The sequence below is a fragment of the Ambystoma mexicanum genome, chromosome 12 (assembly GCF_040938575.1).
Source record: "Ambystoma mexicanum isolate Mex_15411 chromosome 12, UKY_AmexF1_1, whole genome shotgun sequence".
Classification (NCBI taxonomy): Eukaryota; Metazoa; Chordata; class Amphibia; order Caudata; family Ambystomatidae; genus Ambystoma; species Ambystoma mexicanum.
Window position 1 is genome coordinate 1,208,762,178 of NC_090936.1, and position 20,725 is coordinate 1,208,782,902.

Below are 20,725 nucleotides of genomic sequence, written 5' to 3' on the forward strand. Positions count from 1 at the left end.
CCCCAGCCCTCCAAGATGTCAGGCTGAAGCCAGGCCACAATCACCTACATGGCCCTCAAGGGCCTCTCCATCCCTCCAAAGACCCACTTGGAGTCAGACTTGGCGCTTGTGGCACCAGACTCACTCACTCCCATAGGATAACATTGGGGATTGGACTTGTAGTGCATTTGTCAAACTGGATATTAAATTATACCTCCTATTGTAACGATTGTATGTATATTGGCCTAAGCCAAGTTGCTTAAAATTGTACGCGAATAACTCTCTACGGCAAGGTCTTGACCTTAGAAATTGATGTAAGCTGCCATCTTGAATCAAACCGCCATTTTAGGTTCTCTTGCTGTGTAAAAGTCACCCTGTAGTCTAAAATGGCTGTCTCGTGTGCTCTTGTTCTTGCCATAACCTCTTCAACCTCTGTAGGGGTGTTAATGTCCAACCTGCCTTCAGGCTACATGTTCGGGTCATGTAGACCTTGTCCTTTGTTGACCTCGGGATCAGGGGATTACTTGAATTAGCAAATGTTAAACAACAAGAACAGTAATGCTATCCAAAATACGATATGCAAAACATTTGTTTAATCTGTATTAAAATGATACGTAAAGAGTAAAACGTTAAATTAAAGAATAATAGAGTGTGTTAGTAAATGTATTCAAAAGTAAAGCACATGCACGAGATATGTAAATTAGGAAAGTGATCCTGGCGCGCCCCTAACCCTATGTATTATTAACTTGTAACAGGCTGGTCATCATTATAACAAATTGTATAAATACTCTGATGTCCAGCTAGGAAATTCTGTTCACTGCTCACATTGAACCCTGCTGGTGGTCTCTGTGGTGTATTGACAGCCAAATAGATATTTGTGTGCTTTGTGCAATACTGTTCAGTTTTGTAATAAAGATTCTGGGAATCTTTGCAGGCCCGTGTCCGTGTATTTTCCTTTGCTTGGTGTAACAGCCGTAATATTGTATTTTTTCTGATTCCACAGATGGCGCCCGAATAGGGACCTTCAAGATTGACTGTGTCTCGTTGAAGGTTGGCTCGGCTATCGGACCGGGATCGGGCGGTGCCAACAGAAACGGCCACTCTAGACGAGAAGCGAATTCCTCGACGAAACTACACGATCTGATCCCTGAACGGTGTGCTGTAGCCTGAGACGACGTCTTGCCGAGGGTCCATATATTTGAGGTGGGTAAATTTGCTGAAAATCACCCGAAACGTGGGTCCTTAGCATTTTCCTTAGTAACCTGATCGGGCCTCCCAGTCCTTTGGTCATGTGAATCGTGTCCCGATTCTTAATTTAACCCTGACAATTTGAATTTGGAGCATTGTATTCGCGAGCAAAATTATTTAACCAGGTAACACCAGAACCTGGTGTTACCTTTGATATGCCTGGGAAATTGTATGCCTGCTTTAGGGCATTATTCCGCAGCGACAGACAATCTTTGGAAGATAGCCATCCCGCACCACAGGAGGGGTCGCCGGCATGTACTATGTACTGTAAGAAAGGCTTTGGCAGTATAGCATTTAATGACATTTGGCACAGACAGACCAGACATAATTCTAATCTTTGGTGGCCAACCAATGGTAGTTCTGAAATCCCTCGTATAGAATATTTAGAGTCTGTATTAGTAAAGAAAAAGGCTAGACCTGCAGCATTTGACGCGTTACATAGTTGGAAAACAGAAGCTTTGCAGCAACAGAAGAGTAGAGAGAAACATATGCGTAGACATATGACAAGTGTCGAAAAGGCACGGTTATATGACCAAAATAAACAATTGGAGTCAGTTAGGAAGACGGACTGGGCGTTTCAATTAGGCATTCAGAAAATCTACCCTTCAAAAGATTTTCATACGTCAGATGAATTGATTAATAAACTTTTGCATGACCGAAGGCCCGATGCCTCCGCGCCACCTCCGTACGTCCCTCCTCCTGGCGCTTTGCCCCTTCCCGTTGTTGTTCCCCCTCCTACAGTTCCTCCGGTCCTCCCTGCTGTTCCTCCTGTTGTTCTTCCAGCCGTCACTCCTTTGCCTGCCCCCTTGCCTTCACCTGTTGATATTCAGAATGTGCCTACTCTTCCTCTTCCAAGTGATTCTGCATCGCTTGTAGTAGACCAGGGAGTGAGACCAAGGGTCGTGACTCGTAATACTGTGTCCCCAGATAAAAAGAGTGAATTGATTGCTTGGGATAAACATTGTATGGAGAAGGGTGAACAAGCCGATGTTTTTTCCACACTCGAAAATTTAAAAGGCATTCCCGAGAAAAATGTTTTTATTGAAGGATAAGGGACTCATTTGAGTATAAAGTGGAATAGATTAAATGATGTAGATTTCCCGCAAGGGTTAAGGGATTTGAACACTTTAGCGCTGTCTAGAGATACTGCGGAGAAGGTATATGAGCATGTTGAGAGGATTTTTGGGTATAGGAAGGAGTTGGAAGAGTTACAGAATGAGGAATCAGATGGTGGTAGTTTTAGGTATTATGTATTTACAGTAACGGTTTTCTCCTCGCCGTGAATTAAAAGGTGAGGAAGCGCGAATTTGTATAAAGGATGCGATAAAATGGATTTCGGATATGTCGATAACTCCAGATGAAGTATATGACACATATAGTCAGTATACATTAGAAATGCCAAAGAAAGTGATACAGGTGATGGTAGCGCACCTGCAGAATGAGTGTGTAAAAAGAAAGATTTGTTGTCCCGCCGAATTGTTGAGTGATAAGAGAGCTTTTTCGATTGATACTTCTTCGATTGCCCTAGCGCTTGATTTGGCTCTGTTGCTTAGTAAGCGTTTGGAGCTGTCTACATTGCCTATGAGAGAGGTCCCTCTGACATTTGTCCCGAAAGTTGAGATTGCGGCCGATGCTGGACGAGGTATAGTCACGGGAGAAATTCCTGCACATTACGTATCACAGTTTGTTCACGTCCCGTTTTCAAGACAGGAAGTGAACACCATAAAACAATCTATTCCCGATATAAGAAAAAATCCGACCGGATTCTATAAAGAAATAGAGTCGGTCTTAAAGTTGTCGTTATTCACTTTAAGTGATATTGACCTATTATTTGCCGTACTCCTACCAGTCGATTTGTAGAAACAGATCAGGACTATAGATGACATACCTGGGTTGGGAGATACATGGGATAACATGGTTAGGCTAGATAGAGAAAGACCAGCTGGCGAACGACCGCCTCAAGTGATATTAACCTTGCCTGATAGAATTATTGTAAAATTGAAAACTATGGTTCCTGAAAAAAGAATCATTTGGTACAAGCTTACCACCTTTGTCCAAGGAAAGTCTGAGGGTGCTACCGATTTCTTCAAACGGTTCGAGCAGCTATTCTCAGATTTCAGTGGACAAGACTTAGGCACAGAGTCAGGGAAAAGGCTGTTTGTCGACAAATTTGCACGTGGATTGCTGCCTGACATCCAGTTACAGATTATGTCTTCTGAACGCGCTTGGCAGGCGAAGTCACAATAAGAAGTACTGCATATGGCTCAGTCCTATGAAAATCGGGTAAATACTGAAAAGGAAAAACTTGAGAAAAAAAAGGGTGACCTGAAAACAAAAGTTTTATTACAACAGATTGTCAGAAACCCTAGAGCGGGTAATCAATTTAGAGGTCAGTACATTCCACAGGGAAGTGCGCCCTTGGCTCCGGTAACCATTAACCAGTGTGACTATTGCCGGCAGGAAGGCCACTGGCCCGCAAATTGTCCGACCTTGCAGCAAAGGTCATTTGGGAACATGGGTAGACGATCCAGAGTGCAGGTGCAGGGGGCCCTGGTAGAGGTCAGTTTGTACCAGAATCACAGCAACCTCCTTCACAGGATAAGCAAGTTTCGAATGTGGATAATAGAAACATTTTTGATCACCCTTCTGCCACGTACCTTTCTGAAGAGCTTCCTTTTGATAATATTCTGTTTCGCTAGGATTGCCCGAAGCAGGATTTGGAACCTACGCCTATTCCCGTTCATCAGAAAGGCCCCTACGTTGAGATGGCAGTGGGAAATAGGAAGCATCTATTTTTAGAAGATACAGGAGCACAGAAATGTTCCATTGATCATTCACGGGTTCCAAATATTCCCATGTCAAGGCAGTCCAACGTTAGGGTTTTCAGGCACACCTGTAGTTTGTCCGGTCTCTTTGCCGGTACCGATAACATTGGGTCCCTTCACGGAACAGTGTCCATTTCTACTTACCACAAACTGTGGGGAGAACTTGCTGGGGCTAAATTTCTTGAAGGCATTGCATGCAGTAATACATTGTTCTCCGGACGGAGTTCGGTTAACAATTTCACCTCAGCAATCACTCGCCTCTCAGTTTTTGACTCGACCTTTACCGCCAGAATTTAGTAATGTTCCAGAATGCTTATGGCCAATTGATGATAATGATGTGGGCATTCTTCAAATTGAACCTGCTAAAATTATTTTGAAACATGGAGTAAAATTGCCTTGCATCCCACAATATAAGATCTCAGTTGAAGGCGAACAGGCTTTGAAATGTATAGTTTCTGATTTTGTGCATCATGGAGTAATTGAGGAGATTACGGGTAGCCTATGTAACAGCCCCATTTTGCCAGTATACAAAAAAGGTGATAATGCGATTCCCTTTTGTTTTATAATTGATTTACATGCTTTTAACAAAATTGTGTGTCCTCAATTTCCTATTGTACCTGATGTTACAACGATACTAACCATGATTCCAGCCTCTGCCACTAATTTTAGCGTTGTTGATCTTAAAAACGCGTTTTTCAGTATTCCCATACACAAGGATAGCAGGTATTTGTTCGCGTTTACCCTAGGTGGACGCTCGTTTACATTCACTCGTGCACCACAAGGGTACACTGAGAGTCCAAGTATTTATAGTAGGGCATTGAAAGAGCAGCTCGATACTCTCGAGCTGCCTACTACTTGCACATTACTACAGTATGTAGATGACCTCCTCTTGGTTGCTGATTCTGAGAGCGCCTGTAAAGAAGGCACCGTGTTGTTGCTTTGTCATCTAGCAAAACATGGCCACAAAGCTTCACTTAAAAAATTCCAATATTGTTGTCAGGAGGTCGCATATTTAGGCTACCTCCTGTCAAAGGAGGGAAGACGGTTAACACCTGAACGAATAAAGACTATATCTGGCATGTCTGTCCCAGATACGCAGAAGGAAGTTAGAGCCTTGATAGGTATGGCTTCTTATTGTAGATTGTGGATCCCTAACTTTTCGTTAACGATTAAACCAATGCTGGCTTTGACAAAGAAGGGCATTTCTTTGCCATTGCCATTGACTTTGGAACACCAGACCGCATTTGATTTGCTCAAATCCGTGCTGTGTTCAGCGCCGGTTTTAGGAACTCCGAATTATGACAAGGCCTTTATATTGTTTGTGCATGAACGTGATGGATGTGCTTTGGCTGTATTAACGCAGGAGCATGGAGGGAATAATAGGCCGTGCGGTTACTATTCCTCCGCCCTTGATCCTGTGGCATGCGCTTTGCCAAGATGTTTGCGCGCTGTTGCTGCTGCTGCTGCGTCTGTAAAAGAGAGTGAGGGAATGGTCCTGGGTCATGCATTAACCCTAATGGTACCACATTCTGTAAATATTTTATTGAATAGAACTCAAACGCAACACCTCACTTCTGTACGATTGACAAGATATGAACTAATCTTGTTTGCCCCCCACATTCAAATTCAGAGGTGTTGTGTATTAAATCCGGCTGAACTTTTACCTGTCTCGCAAGATACTGTTGATGGTGACGATATGTCAGACGATTGCATTTATATGACAGAACAGGAGACTAAAGGCAGAATCGATCTGAAAGACACGCCTTTGAATAGCCCACAAGGAGAGCTATTTTGTGATGGCTCTTGTTTTAAACTTCCAGACGGTACATCCACGGCTGCTTATGCCGTCACTACTTTAAACACGATTGTGGAAACTAAAGGAATTATGCATAATTCTGCGCAGGCCGCAGAAATTATAGCGTTAACTCGAGCTTGTGAGCTTTCTGAAGGGCTTACAGTAAATATATATACCGATAGTCAGTATGCTTTTGGGGTGGCCCACAATTTCAGTAGACTTTGGAAAGAACGAGGTTTCTTGACCTCGCACGGAACAAAAATCCAGCACGGCACTTTAATAATGCGATTACTTTCAGCACTCGCACTCCCTGTTCAGTTAGCTATCATAAAATGTTCAGCACATCAAAATGTTACAGATGATGTAGGAAAAGGGAATGATTTTGCCGATCAGATAACTAAACAAACTGCCACTGATTTCAGGTCAGAAATGTATGCTGTAAAAGAAATTGTAAATGTTTGCACTTTGGGTGAAAGTATCGATGCTGTAAAAGATATTCAAGCAAATGCTACCATAGAGGAAACTAAGAGATGTATTGAGGGTGCAGGGAGATTGGATGACGATGGGCGTTGGGTAGACAATATTGAAGGAAAATGGTTACTCCCTGACTCCTACATTACAATGATGGTTATTATGGCTCATGGTCCGACACATGTTTGTGCGCGAAAATTGACTAAAATTCTACACAATGTATGGGCCAATGATAAGATTTTCAAAACTGCGGAGCGTTTTGTCCAAAGCTGCATGGTCTGTTTGTAACAATCTTAAATATGTCTTGGTTGTCATTTGTGCCTTTAGTAAGTGGGTTGAGGGCTTTCCCGGTTAGAGATGCAACGGCCATAACCACAGCAAAAACTCTGTTGAAAGAGTTTTTTCCTAGGTTCGGGCTGCCGAGAGTCATCTGGTCAGATAATGGGCCACACTTTATCACTACTGTAATCCTACAAATTTGCAAAGGATTACAGATTGACAAACGGTTCCATTCGGCCAGACATGCCCAAAGTGCCGGATTAGTGGAAAGGCATAATGGCATTATAAAGAACAAGCTTGCTAAGGCGTGTGCTGGCACCAAGCTAAAATGGCCAGACACCTTACCCATCGTGTTACTATCAATGAGAACAACCCCTCAAACTAAGACTGGGCTCTCTCCCTTTGAGGTGGTAATGGGGAGACCTGCCAATATTTGGGGTTTGCCAAAAAGCCGCTCACTACGGGATATAGAAAATGTGCTTCTTTCAGATTACTGTAACCAGTTGACTAAAAATCGGTTTTCAATTTATCACCAGGTGCGAGAGGCATTACCTGTACGCTTCGAGGGTCCTGGTCACAGTCTACGACCGGGGGACTGGATCCTCACAAAGGTTTTTGAGAGGTAGTCTTGCCTTGCACCTTGGTAGAGGGGTCCCTACCAAGTCCTGCTAGTCACCCAGACTGCTGTGCGGGTAGCGGGTCGTAAGAACTGGATTCATGCGACGCAAACCGAATGGATCCCACAACATGTGCCATTCGATACAGAAGATACAGAATCCCTTCCCACTGCTGTAACTAGTGGGCCCGAAACAGCAAGAACCAACAAGGGAGAATCGGAGACCGCTTCAGAATCCGCAAGGCCAGACAAAACGGCCATCTTGTCTCCGCACTCGCCAACAGTGGAACTTCCGGATCAGTCCTTTTCTGATCCCATTTCCATTCATTCGCCACTTCCAGGAGGAAGTGACAACACTTTCTCCTCACCAGAAACTGCGAAATATAACGTGCGTCCAAGGAAGTAAACGTACAGCATGGTTTGACTGGGCGATTGAGAAAATCCTTTGAGGGCTTGCCTTTTGGCCCGACTGTACGAGAAGATTCTGTTGGCTAAGGGTTGTGGGAAAGACATTAAGAAGACGTGCGACTGGAGTCGCCAGCAAACAAACAATTGGTGTCTTTTTGGTTGAAAATTACAATGCCTGCACCCGCTACCACTCGTACCGAACTTTTAGATAAACATGTGACTAGCAGAGACAATGATCAAGCGTGTAAGGGGACCCCCAAAGTGTATTGTTGCCTTTTTGTGATAATAACTGGATTTTTAGTAACTGTTGGTTTTGGGTTATGGTATCTGGAGGAAGCATATCCGTTAGTGGACTTTTTACGTATTGAAAATGTATCTGTTATCCCCACTCCTTCCGTGCAATTGCATACTTTGTCGCCTAGAGATTCTTTGCATAGACGGAACTATCAGAATAATACCCTTTTGTTAATCATGAATGCCACTCATGCAATTTTTTATAAAACCGATTGTTGGATTTGTTTGCATTTACTGCAACATGGGGATAAGGGGCTAGGTTGGTATATTCATCCTTTACCTTTGACAAACTGCTTGTTACGCTTCCCTTAGAGCACTATTTTTTGGTCGATGGAATGACAGCATCTCAGGGAACTTTGATGGTACAAATTTAAATAACTTTGAAAAGCATGTTTTGATGCCCCTGGTTTGCTCGCTTTTCGCAAATAGAAGTAAGCCAAACTTTGCTTCTGTTAGGCCCTCTGAAAGATTGTCTCGTCCTTTTCAGTCTTTAATCTCTTTCTAAATGGCTCATACAGGCAATAAGGATGCCACGCCTCCATCTTACTCTGTCAATCATAGCCTCGATTCAGTATCCTTCTGCATACAGAGGAATGGAACACGGTCAATGGGTAATTTTAGAAAGTGCGCCAACATTGCGAACTTGACTAGTGAAAACAGACCTCTGTACGTAGGCGAACCTGTCTATTTTGTTTGCGATAATGTGGCATTTCCATGGTTGCCCAGCGATTGGCAAGGAACCTGCTATTTAGGGATTCTACTACCTGGGGTGTTTATTCCTAGTACTGCAGATGTTTCGAAAACTCGTCCACGACGAGGTGTGAAAGGGGATACTCCAGCGCAAACTCTAGGAGATATCATGAAATCCTTTTTTGCCATTTTTTGGGTAAATTACGAATTCAGAAGATATCAGGGGACTAGCGAGAGTATTGGAGAAAACCATCAATCGGACCACTGACATACTCTATAATATGACGTTAGAACAGCAAGCAATAAGGTTAGTGGCCCTTCAGAACCGGATGGCATTAGATGTCATTCTGGCTGAGCGTGGAGGAGTATGTAAATTAGTGGGGTATGCTTGCTGCGTTTACGTACCAGACTCCTCTCCGACGATCTTTAGGGCTATCCAAAATCTACATGTTCTTAGTTCAGAAGTACATGTTCCTGAGGGAAACTGGGAACTTAGTGCATGGTTTTGGGACCTCCTACGGTCATGGGGATGGAAGTTTTTTTCGGCCCTGCTGATTATCTTGGTAGGTTTTCTGTTTCTTTGCTGTTGTATATAGTGTCTCCCTGGTATATGCTCAGTATTAGGGGGATGTTGCACGCAAGCAACGAGTGTACTAGGGCATAAAATATACGCCCCAGAAAAGGTTTCCAAAGAGTATGTGTTAAAAGAAACTCTGGTGTCAGATCTAATGGCAATAGATATGTCAGACAATGATTCAGGGTGTATGGACGATGACGTATGGAGTTATTGCAAGGAGATCAGAAGTAGTGTTAGCACTTGGCATAGGCCAAATGGAGGGTTTGTCAAACTGGATATTAAATTATACCTCCTATTGTAACGATTGTATGTATATTGGCCTACGCCAAGTTGCTTAAAATTGTACGCGAATAACTCTCCACGGCAAGGTCTTGACCTTAGAAATTGATGTAAGCCGCCATCTTGAATCAAACCGCCATTTTAGGTTCTCTTGCTGTGTAAAAGTCACCCTGTAGTCTAAAATGGCCGTTTCGTGTGCTCTTGTTCTTGCCTTAACCTTTTCAACCTCTGTAGGTGGGTTAATGTCCAACCTGCCTTCAGGCTACATGTTCGGGTCATGTAGACCTTGTCCTTTGTTGACCTCTGGATCAGGGGATTACTTGAATTAGCAAATGTTAAACTGCAAGAACAGTAATGCTACCCAAAATACGATATGCGAAACATTTGTTTAATCTGTATTAAAACAATATGTAAAGAGTGTAATGTTAAATTAAAGAATAATAGAGTGTGTTAGTAAATGTATTCAAAAGTAAACCACATGCACAAGATATGTAAATTAGGAAAGTGAACCTGGCGCGACCCTAGCCCAATGTATTAGTAACTTGTAAGAAGCTGGACATCATTATAACAAATTGTATAAATACTCTGATGTCCAGCTAGGAAATTCTGCTCACTGCTCACATTGAACCCTGCTGGTGGTCTTTGTGATGTATTGACAGCCAAATAGCTATAGCTATTTGTGTGCTTTGTGCAATACTGTTCAGTTTTGTAATAAAGATTCTGGGAATCTTTACAAACCCGTGTCGGTGTATTTTCCTTTGCTTGGTGTAACAGCCGTAATATTATATTTTTTCTGATTCCACACATTGATGGGGACAAGATGGATGCCCCCACATATTTCGGTTCCCAGAACTATATGTGCGGTCTAGTCTTTTGGTTGTGGTTCAGCCCAGAGGCACCTGGGATACTCAGAGACTATTTAAGCCACACCCAGGCTGAGAAACATGCTTTGTGTTTTCTGCACCTGCAGTGTGACACTCACCGTGTTCGGATTGATCTCCAGTAGGCCTGCATCTTTCTTCTGCGCTCAGCTCCTGCAAGAACAAGAACGCCGTTAGGAACAGCCTTACCTTGCGGTACTTCTGCCCATCAGTCATCGCTCCTTCTGTTCTGCTGGCATCTTCGGCGGTGTCATTCCCATCCCGGCACGCCGCTTCCTAAGGAAAAGAACAGCAAAAAAGGCATTAGTAAGCATTCAGCAAATCTTCACTTATTTTTAAATACTGTACAAGCTTCAAACGCTTACCTGAATCCCAGCCGCTCTGGGGGAACTCTGTCTCCGGAACTTCTCATCCATCTGCAAGAGGGAAAAGACACTCCAGGTTAGTGTGGAAACATCTAGAGGCGCTGCATACCACGCTCACCCACCGCATTTGTTCTTCATAACCGGCATGCACGCTGAAAACGTTGCAGCACCTAAAATACACAGAAAGAAAACTCAGTTCAATGCAAATACGAAAGGGGTGCATCGCACATCGCGCTCTCTCTCACCTTCAGCACTACTCATCTCAGCAGCACGCCGCCATCCCCGGACGCTGGCCATCATCTAAGGAAGGAAAGGAACGAAGTTAGAGAACTGTTCAAAAGACTCATTATACTTACCTGTCGGACTCTTGCCAGTGAAGTAACTAGGCAGCAATGAGCCTTGCATCAATCAACGCGCCCCTGCGCTGAAGGCAGGACCGAGAGCACACTATCCAAGAAAACAAGGTGAGCTGTGGATCAAAGGGAACGGTTGGACCCCGGGGAAGAAGGGGTTCAAGCACACAGAGATAATAGGGAGTTAAACTCTACCAATCCTGTGTTTCATGCCCAGGCTCCAGTCAAATAGCATCCAGGGAAGGGTTCGAGGTCGTAAGAGGTCAGAACAGGCTGAGTGACGTCCCCATGGATACCAGGTGAGCGTTTCACATGGCCAACCACTCCATCCTGCTCAATGCCTCCGCAACATCCTGGGTATCACTAGTCAGGCCCTGTCCTGGTTGACTTCTTTTCTCACGGACCGACCCTCCCAGATCCAGCCTGAGCCTTTCCTCTCTTCTATCTCTCTCTCTACTTGTGGTGTTCCCCAGGGGTCTAACCTCTATCCCTGGCTTTTCAACAACTACCTGGCACCTCTTGCCCACTGCATCCCTACTTTCTGCTCTAACTTTCAGTGCAATGCGGATGACACCCAGCTCTCCTTCAGGCTCTTCTCAGCAACCTCTTCTCCTTCTCTCACACCTGACTTTCTGGCCGCAATCCAGGAGTGGTGTGCTGCCAATGATCTCTGCCTTAATACCAGTAGGACTGAGATCCTCCTCATCAGAACAGTTGCTCACTCCTTTCCTCTCTCTCTCTGGTCACCCACACAAGGCCCTCTTCCTGCTCCTTCCTGTAAGACCAAGAATCTTTTTGTCATCTTCGACTCCACCCCCTCCTTCTCTCTTCACATCTCTGACATCTCTAATAAGTCTCACTATCAGCTGCACCTCGTCAGAGGTATTCTTCCTTTTCTCACTTTCCCTCAGAAGCTCGCTGTCTCCAGAGCCCTGGTTCTCTGTAGACTGGATTATTGCAACAACCTCTTTCTAAATCTGCCTGCCTCTACTCTTTTCCCTATACAACTCATCCAGAATAGGGCTGCAAGACTTGTCCTTGGCCTGAAGTCCAGAGATTGTATCTCTCCAGCCCTGAAATCTCTCCACTGGCTCCCTGTGGCTGCAAAGATCAAGTTCAAGACCCTTTGCATCATCCACAAGGCTTTCTGGGGCCAGGAACCGTACAACCTCCAACTTTCTCTTCCTAAACAATGCTCTGAGGGTCAGTCGCTTCTCCAAGCAGAGAGTGGGGGTAGATCTCTTTCCTCAGCGGGGGCCTCCATCTAGGACAACCTCCCTGCCTCTCTAAAACTGAGGAGAACCATCTCTAGTTCCAGAAGAACTCAAGACCTTCCTCTTCACTTCCGCTTACTCTCTTCCTTGCTGATGTCCCCGACTGCTCCGTACACTGGTCACCTGGCCACCCACTGAAATTCGGGCCCAGGCTTCTGCATGCCCAGTTGCCTTTGCACTGCCTCTGGTGTCCCCCAGCACTTAAGGGTCTGTATCTGCAACCAACAGTCCCTGATCTGTCTGCGCCTATGAGCCACCCTCCAGCAGCACTTGGTGAGTTGCCTGCATTTCTCCCCTCACCACCCACCTTGGCACTTCTCCCCTCTCACCCTTCCCCGTACTTGCACGATATGAATGACACAAGGCCTAGTAAGATGGTTGTTTTGTCCTCCTTCTGTCCTCCCTCCTTGTCTTGTCGCACCTAGAAACACCTGTGCACAGACGCATTATGAATGATCCTGTTGTAGGCTTGGTACACTGCAGGCGGGTATTTTCTTGCTTGCATCCAAAGGTGTGCTGTCACTGCTGCGGCGCTCTGCTTCTAGCCTCTATAGTGTTGCACACTCTTATGAAATGCACTACATGTTTGTAGTTTGCTCATGTCTTCTTCTTTGTGTGGCAGTCTCTGGTTATTGTGTCATGGGTGAAGCTCCTGCAGCAGTAGCGTCCCTCTTTGTGCCTGCCGGCGTTTCATCAAGTGTTTCTGTCCTGCAAGGCTTTTGTCGTACTTTCTTTCTACTCTGTGGTTCTCTCTCTGCTGGCCCTCCCCTGAGTTCTTTAATTGTGGGCATTGCCACTTCTTCCGTGCTCTGTCCTGACTTTGCCCGATGTGCAGGGTCAGACTGGGCCGTAAAATTGTCACGGGCACAAAAAACGTTGCACATGGCCATTCATTCCTTTTGTGATGCTGTTTTAATAGTACCCAAGGGAGAGTTTTTTAATAAAATCTAATGCAAATTGTCCATTTTAAAGAATATTTATTCGTCAACACTGTTCATAACTATTAGCCATGTAATGAAGTAGCTCATCAAACTGGGCCAAATTGGCTAAAAAAGTGGCCAGTTTGATCCAAAAACCTGGCCGACACCAGCATTTTGTGTTTTCGCTTCAGCCATGGGCCTATTGCCCTATAGGCCAGTCCGAGCCTGCCGATGTGGGATTCATGTTTTCTCCACCACAAGTTCTTCGCGCAGCATCAGGTCGTCCCACCGAGATTCTGGCTTTGGTTTCCCTTTTATGTTGAATCACTTTTTTACTCTTATCATGGCCTTGTTGTACCTGCCAGCGTTTGTGGTGCACTTTTTTTAGCTTTTCTTCATGGTAAGGCTGTGCTTTAAGTGGTATCCAAAACTGAGCCGAGGCGCTTATGGAGGCGTGGCCAAAAAGGGGACGCAGCAATTAAGAGGCAACACTTCCCTGACCTGAATGCGCCTGATAGGCCACACCCCTTCTCAACCACGGCCCCTTAAGAGCCACGCCTCGATTTCGCATAAGGACAATGCCCTAACAGGCGGCCTCAGGTGAGGTAAGTGTTGACGCTTAATTACGGCTCTGACCTCCTACTTGGCACCCCTTTGCAGTGTGAGGTTGATGATCCATGCATCTCCATCTAAAGGGGTACTTGGCAGAGGTCTACGAAACAAAGGAAGAAAGGGTTGGGCTTATTTCTATTGCCTGAATCTCTCGAGTATACACAAGAGCTTCAGGCTTTAGAAAAAAATACCTTGGCTTACAGTGTGCTGTGGTTCCCAGGGGACTTTAGTGATTCCCAGCAGGTTCCCGTCTCAAACTAAATTCTCTGAGACTGCCAGGGCTCCACCCCAGCTAGCCCCGGCCCGCTTAAAGCCCTCTGTAAGGTAATACATGTCCTCTGGCCGTCCATACCCAGCGCATTGATCCAGATCACAGTTTTCCTGCCGTAGCCTTGTATCATGCAGTCCTTGAGCATCTTGGGCTAGTAACACCTCAAAGTTGTCTCTCTATTGCTGCCCCTGTATTGTTGACGTACCTGGAGTTGGCAGTGATCTGTTGTGTGCACTCGCTTCGCATCGATCTGGTGAGCAGAATGTTTAATCGCATCCTTACTGACATTGTTGCGATGTGAAGATGTTCTGGAATAAAATTACGCTACGCCAAGTTATTGTATTATACTGATTTATTTTTAGTGGAAATCTAGCCAGGGGCAGCACTCAGGTGAATATGGGCAGGACGCTCTGGTAGGCAGCTCCTACTCTTGATCTGCCTGGTTGCGCGCTCCCTGCTCCACACGTGCTGCTGTTCTTTCCTCATGCACAATGGACATTGCATGCTGTGGGCCGGATTCATGGAGTTATTTGCATGGGAAATACTGAACTTGCGCACCAAACTGGCTGCAAAATCCTGTTCGACCGTTCATGGAATCGAATGTGTGGGACTATTCCAGGACTTGCGCGGAGTTTGCGCAGGCTCAGCATGTCTCTGCAAGCCGGCGAGACTTTGGGCGTGGCTTGCACAGGGGGCTGGGAAGGGGACAGAATACAGAAAATGGGGAAGGACACGCAAAAAAGTAGGTGTTACGAGGGACGGCCCACAGGCAGTCACTCGCAAGCCCACAATTGCGCCAAACAACATGTTTTCATGGAACCAACTGTGCAGCATCTCTGCATAGAAATGGTCACACAAATCCCTCAATCTCTACTCCACCAGAAGAATCGCAGCGCGGAGGTGGGTTTGCATGTCAGATTTAGGGGTGCGTGTATTCAACCAGGGTTCCAATCTAACTTAGGTGTTCCCGTACACAGTATAGCAGGGTGAAGGAACGGTTTACGGGAGTTTGCACACAGATTTTCAGAGTTTAACCCAAGTTATGAGGTATCAATCATAGTTACGGGGGAGCTTGTATTGGGTCCCCAGGATGCAGACCTGCTTGCAGGGGACCAAACGCACTTTCTAAAGGGTGCTTGTATTTGTGCCCGGGGGAGCGTGGGGGCGTGTCGGGGGTGTTCCGGGCGAGACTTTCAAATGCGGTTACTTTGTGCAGTAAATTCCATGAATACACAGGGCACGCATTTTTTATTATGCACGCAGGCTCACACAGTGTCGTTCTCGGCACAAGGCAATTGCGGGAGAAATGCAGACTTTTCCATGAATCTGGCCCTCTGCGCTCAAGGGGAGCATAGGGAATTAAAAGGGCCAACACACAAATCCCTTGCCCATTGATAAGCATCCCTGGTGTCTTTACTGTGACATCAATCCACCGACTCGGTACAAGTCACTGGCCTGAGTATTTAAGTGTTACATTACTTCATCCTCACAATCATCACCACAGTTTGCGGTAAAATGATATAATGTAATTGCCACATAGATCCTAACATGGAATTGCTCCTATTCAGCACGGGCATTCACTGCCTTTGGGCTTCTTTTAGCATTTGGCAGTATTTCCTTTAGCGGTACCATACACAGTAAGCATGAGGGGTGTCGGGTGAGATCCCAGGAGGTGCTCGGGTGTCCAAGAGAGCCTGGCTGGTCATTAACAGATTGCTGATTGCAGAGATGCACCCCTCCCAGTGTGAATATAATGGTAGCCAATCATGACTCCAAGTTTTAGAAATGAATGTAAGGGCCACTGGCCGAAAAGTTGTGTATATTTTTTATTAGTACCATGCGAGGGGCAATCAGATTGTAACATGCAATCTGATTGGCCCTTGCCAGGGCTTTACCCGACCGGGAATCCCTCTCCGGACTTTCTTTTCCTTTGTCCCCAGCTGAGGGGGTTGGCAGCCCCTCAGCCAATGAGGAGGCTTGGAACAGGGTAATCCCTGCTCCGAGCCACCACACGGCTGGAGGCTGCCAACCTCCCCCGCTGGGGAGCGAGGTAAGTGTGTTCCCTCCCCCTCTCTCCTCCCCCCAGGCCCCCAATCCCCAGTGAGTCCGCTCCCGATCCGCGACAGGCCGTCATGGAAAGGAAAAAGGGATTACACGTAGTCCCTTCTCGCCTTTCCATGGCAGCCATTTTATTTGATTACCTTTTTCAATACACTTTAAATGGCCCCCATGGAAAGGGAATACGGACCCCGTTTTCCCTTCCCCACAGCCATTTAAAAAAAAAAATGTTTCTGTTCCGAAATGCTGGTGCTTTTCAGAACAAAAAACCAATGCTATTAGAACCCTGGTCCAGCGGGCCGGGGTACTAATAGCAATAAGCCACTCGCCGGGCCTGTAACTATGGGACCCAGCGTTTTACCGGACTCAGGCTCAGGGCCAATGTTATCTCTTCTTGCCTTTACTTCTTCTCTTTCACTTGTTCTAACATTCATATGGTCATTACAGGGGGAGCTCTGTCCCGTTGTTTCTAAACTGTATGTGAAGAGGTTACCGATCTATATCATTAATATTTTCCATCTGGGGAAACGTTTAACAATTAACAGTTCCAACTCATGTTGAGGAATAGTTAAAAATACCAATTGTATTCAAAAACAATTAATCGTTAAATGCAATTCAATGAATAACTTCTAATGTGTTTTTAATACATTTTACACAATTCCTAAAAACAACCACTTCATTCACCAAAAAAAACCTTAAAAACATTTAAAAGTGACTATGTTATCTAACCACTCTAGGATCTGGATACCTGTTGGGTGTCTTGACCCACGTGCAAGTAATCATGCTGCAACATTTGGTGCTGTGGGCTTAGAAAATTCAAGATGGCGGAAAACCCACACGTGCGCCGAAATCCAGGAAAGCTGCGCAGTTTGTGCGCCCACCAAAATGGTTGCCTCACTTGCCACCCACCAGTGCGAGAATGAAAGGCCGGGTTGCCATGAGGGAAATGGGTTGCCAAAGGAAAAACAGTAGCGCCGGTTAGCTTCAAAGCGCTTTAAAACCACCATTGGACTACCCGCACAGTAGTCTGGAACCATTGGGAATGGCAATGCTGATTGCCAAATGCAACTTAGAATTGTAGGGAATTCATTTGTTAAATCCCAAAAATGGGTGCAGTACCAGTACTCACCACTATCCAAAAGCCGGCGTTTTAAAACCACCCTGTGTTTCTCTGAAGGCAGGCTCAAAATGCCTATTTTCAAACATTACAATATGTGCAAAATATTCACTGAACACCAGCAGACATTTGGCAGAATGGAGTTTTGTGTGCCTACAAAATCTGGGAAATGAAGAGCCCAGAACAATGCTTATAACAAAACTGGCTGAGCTATGGAGTCAGCAGTTTAAGTTGCACTGGATTTAAAGACACTAAAATCGAAAATGTTTAGATTAAATGAGTGACCTATGTTTGGTGTCACATGCCTTTGTAACTGTTGAAATGTCATAGTTTTGCACTTAGAATCAGCATTCTAGCTGCATGTGTAAAATTGCAAGTTAATTTAAAAAGCAACAAAAAACATGACAGTTAGCTGAAAGTCTGGCTTAAGGAACTTGATTTTGCTTGACAACTACCCCCATCAGGAGTGAAACTTGAACAAATGCATTCCCAGGCTTAGCTGCCTTCTGATGCCCACACAAAAGGATATACCATCTATCTGATAATTGAATTACCTGTGCTCTGCAGGAGAGTGAACAATGCAACTCCCTTCACCCAGGCAGAGGGTTTATTGAGAGGATCATAAATGGCTTCCTCTTGAACAATAAGCCTTTCAGGACCCAAGCAAATCTTATATTGCAGGGGTCGTAAAAGTGGCTTACTCTTGGCAGAAACTGGGAGGGGGAGAAACTGGAGACAGAAGCTGGCTTGGCAGAACTGGATAAACCAGTATTTCTACCTTGTGCTGAGAGGAAACCACACCCCTTTGGAGCCAGAACATAACTTTAAAAAGATGGATCATTCATAGAGCGGACATGTGAAAATTTTATAAATGATACCATAATTCTTGTGATTTTTCTGCCCACAGTTTAAGAGGTTTTTAGAACCGGTGGTATGTTCAGGGGGGTGTCAGCGGAATAGTGGATATTACTCTAAATGTATGCATGTTAAAAATCTGAAACTTCATCAGTTAATGTCCATACTCCCTTCGCACATGTATGTAAAGTTGGGTCAATGTCAGAAATTGAAAAATCAGTTAAAAAGTCAATTATGTGCCATTTCTGAATGCAAGCTCTTAGAAACAACAGATTTGGACAGAGACATGGCTAAATTCAGCCACACCATGTATATGTAATTTCAAGCAACTGTGTAACTGTGAAATATGTCTTTTGTTATCAAATATAGAATGTGTGCAATCTGACAGAGGAGTGTCCTATCTGCAAGCCATAAAATGACATCACTCTGACACAACTTAGCTTCGCCAATCAAGTGAGGAATGGAAATTTGACCAATGACAAGTGAGAGGGGCAAGTTTAGTTATGACCAACATACCCACCCACTCTCAAAACACATAAAAGCAGACAGACAGGACAGATAGGGACCTTCAATTCCATTTGCTGCAACGCGCTCTGCCGGACCATACAACATCCAGAGATCCAGACTTCAAATTCATCAACCTCCAGAAAGCCAAACTAGAGGCTTCAATCTATCCAGAACTAAGAGACCAGACCAGAGAGCGAGCAGTTCCAGAGACCAGACGCTGTGCCCAGAGAGAGACCAGAGCCCAGTCTAAAACCCTGACCAGATCCGTGATGAGGCCCATTTAATTCAAGAATATAGTGTGAGTACCCAGCAGAACTGTGTAGAACCAATCTCTTAGTTTAAATTCATCTAATTCAATCTATTTAACCTAAGTAGAACTGCCTGATAGCTCCAAATCTGTCACCTGTCATTCTAGCTGCAAAATCTGTCACTTGTCATTTTGAGCTTTTAAAATTTCAAATCTGAAAAACGACCTTCACAAAATCGCTCATATCTCCGCGACCGTTTGTCTTAGAGACTTGCAGTAACTTTCATTTGGAAGCTGAGATCCTAGGCTTTCCTAGGACCCCAAAACGATAGAGATAGTGGTTCCTCTGTAATAGCGCTCGGCGCATCCGTGAATTTTACCGCGATTTGCAAATTTCTCCACATGTAAAATCAGCTGCTGCTTGCCTTCCATTTGCCAGAAATTCGTTTAACCTGCTAATCATTCCTGAATCATTGCAAGAGTGAGCCTGAGCTAATATTAACTAGATACCACTCACCCTGAACCTCTGAAAGGGAATTAAAAGCATTTCCAGCATATTTCTCATCCATTGCTAGCACATATAAAAGCATTTTGCCTGTGTTTTCAACTTCTGTAGTGTAAGCTTGCTGGGGTGAACTGAATTACAGTTGATTGCATTTCTGAGAACTGTGTGCTTCCTTCCATTTCCTTGCATTGCATCAAGGGGGGGAGGGGATTGCCAGAGAAAAGTGATTACATTGTTTTGTTGAAATCATATTGAGTATTTTCTATACTGCATTTCATTCATTCAACCTTGCATTTCCTTGAACCCTATAAAGCATTCTCTACCACATTATACTTCTGTACCTATTTACCAGTGTGCTACCTTATCCATTTCATCTCAACTCATTAGTGATTATAAAGAAGTGTGCTAGTGCCAGATTCTCCGTTGTTAATATTTATCATATCAGATTAAGTGTGATATTCAATTATTAATTTATTATAAGGTGTGATATATATATCTATTGTTTAAATTATCAAATAAACCTTTTAACTTGCAAAACAGAACTACTTCTTGGCTCAGTGGGGTCAGGAGGGTTCCAAGAGAGGGGTGTTATATAGGGGTAGTCATCCAGAACGCATGAACTGGATATAAAGATATATCAATAAGGGTTTTCATTCAGTATTATAGACTAGGCGTTGACTTAGCTGTAGTGTTGAATTGAATACTCTTACATACCAAGATATGGTAGGGGTAGAAACATAGATTAGTAGATTAACTTTCCTCTTTTCATGCTCAACATGTTTCAGTTCTAAAACCCTTTGTGATTAACTTTCTTCAGGAGATTTTCTTTTGGGCGCTTCTACACAAGTTATAATGATTTGTATTCATAAGAGGCTCCTCCTCATCAACTTAAAAATTAAATGGGCCATTCATTAGCACTGAGTGCTAATATGATTTGTTGGGGGTGTAAGGGAACTGCCCTTCCACTCACTTAATTTCCCTCACTGGTGTAATTACCTCTGGGGGGGGCCCTCTGGAATAATGCCCGGACTTTGCACGGCAAAAATACACTTTGCACGGTTCCATGAATCAGTTCCATGAATCAGGGCTTGTGTCGGCAGTACAAAGTCACTTTTCAGCAGTTCAAATTCACTTTGAACCAGGCAAATATTCCATGAATCGTGCCCTATGTGTTCATTTACACAACTCACAATAATACAAATGTTTTAAGGTAAACACCAGAACTCTAAAACCTATATTGTCATTAGCACTTAGCACTGTATAGACCGCAGTAGAGTTCCATACTGCCTGGTATAGTGC

General features: G+C 44.5%; 1 long non-coding RNA gene across 1 annotated transcript in view; it reads left to right on the top strand.

Moving 5' to 3' along the window:
- Positions 1-988: 988 nt before the first annotated feature.
- The window catches only part of LOC138514385 (uncharacterized), a 129,510-nt gene continuing 109,773 nt past the window's right edge, over positions 989-20,725 (top strand). Inside the window, exon 1 of the long non-coding RNA XR_011281923.1 lies at positions 989-1,182. This is a non-coding gene — a long non-coding RNA (uncharacterized lncRNA). The remainder of the gene's footprint in view (positions 1,183-20,725) is intronic.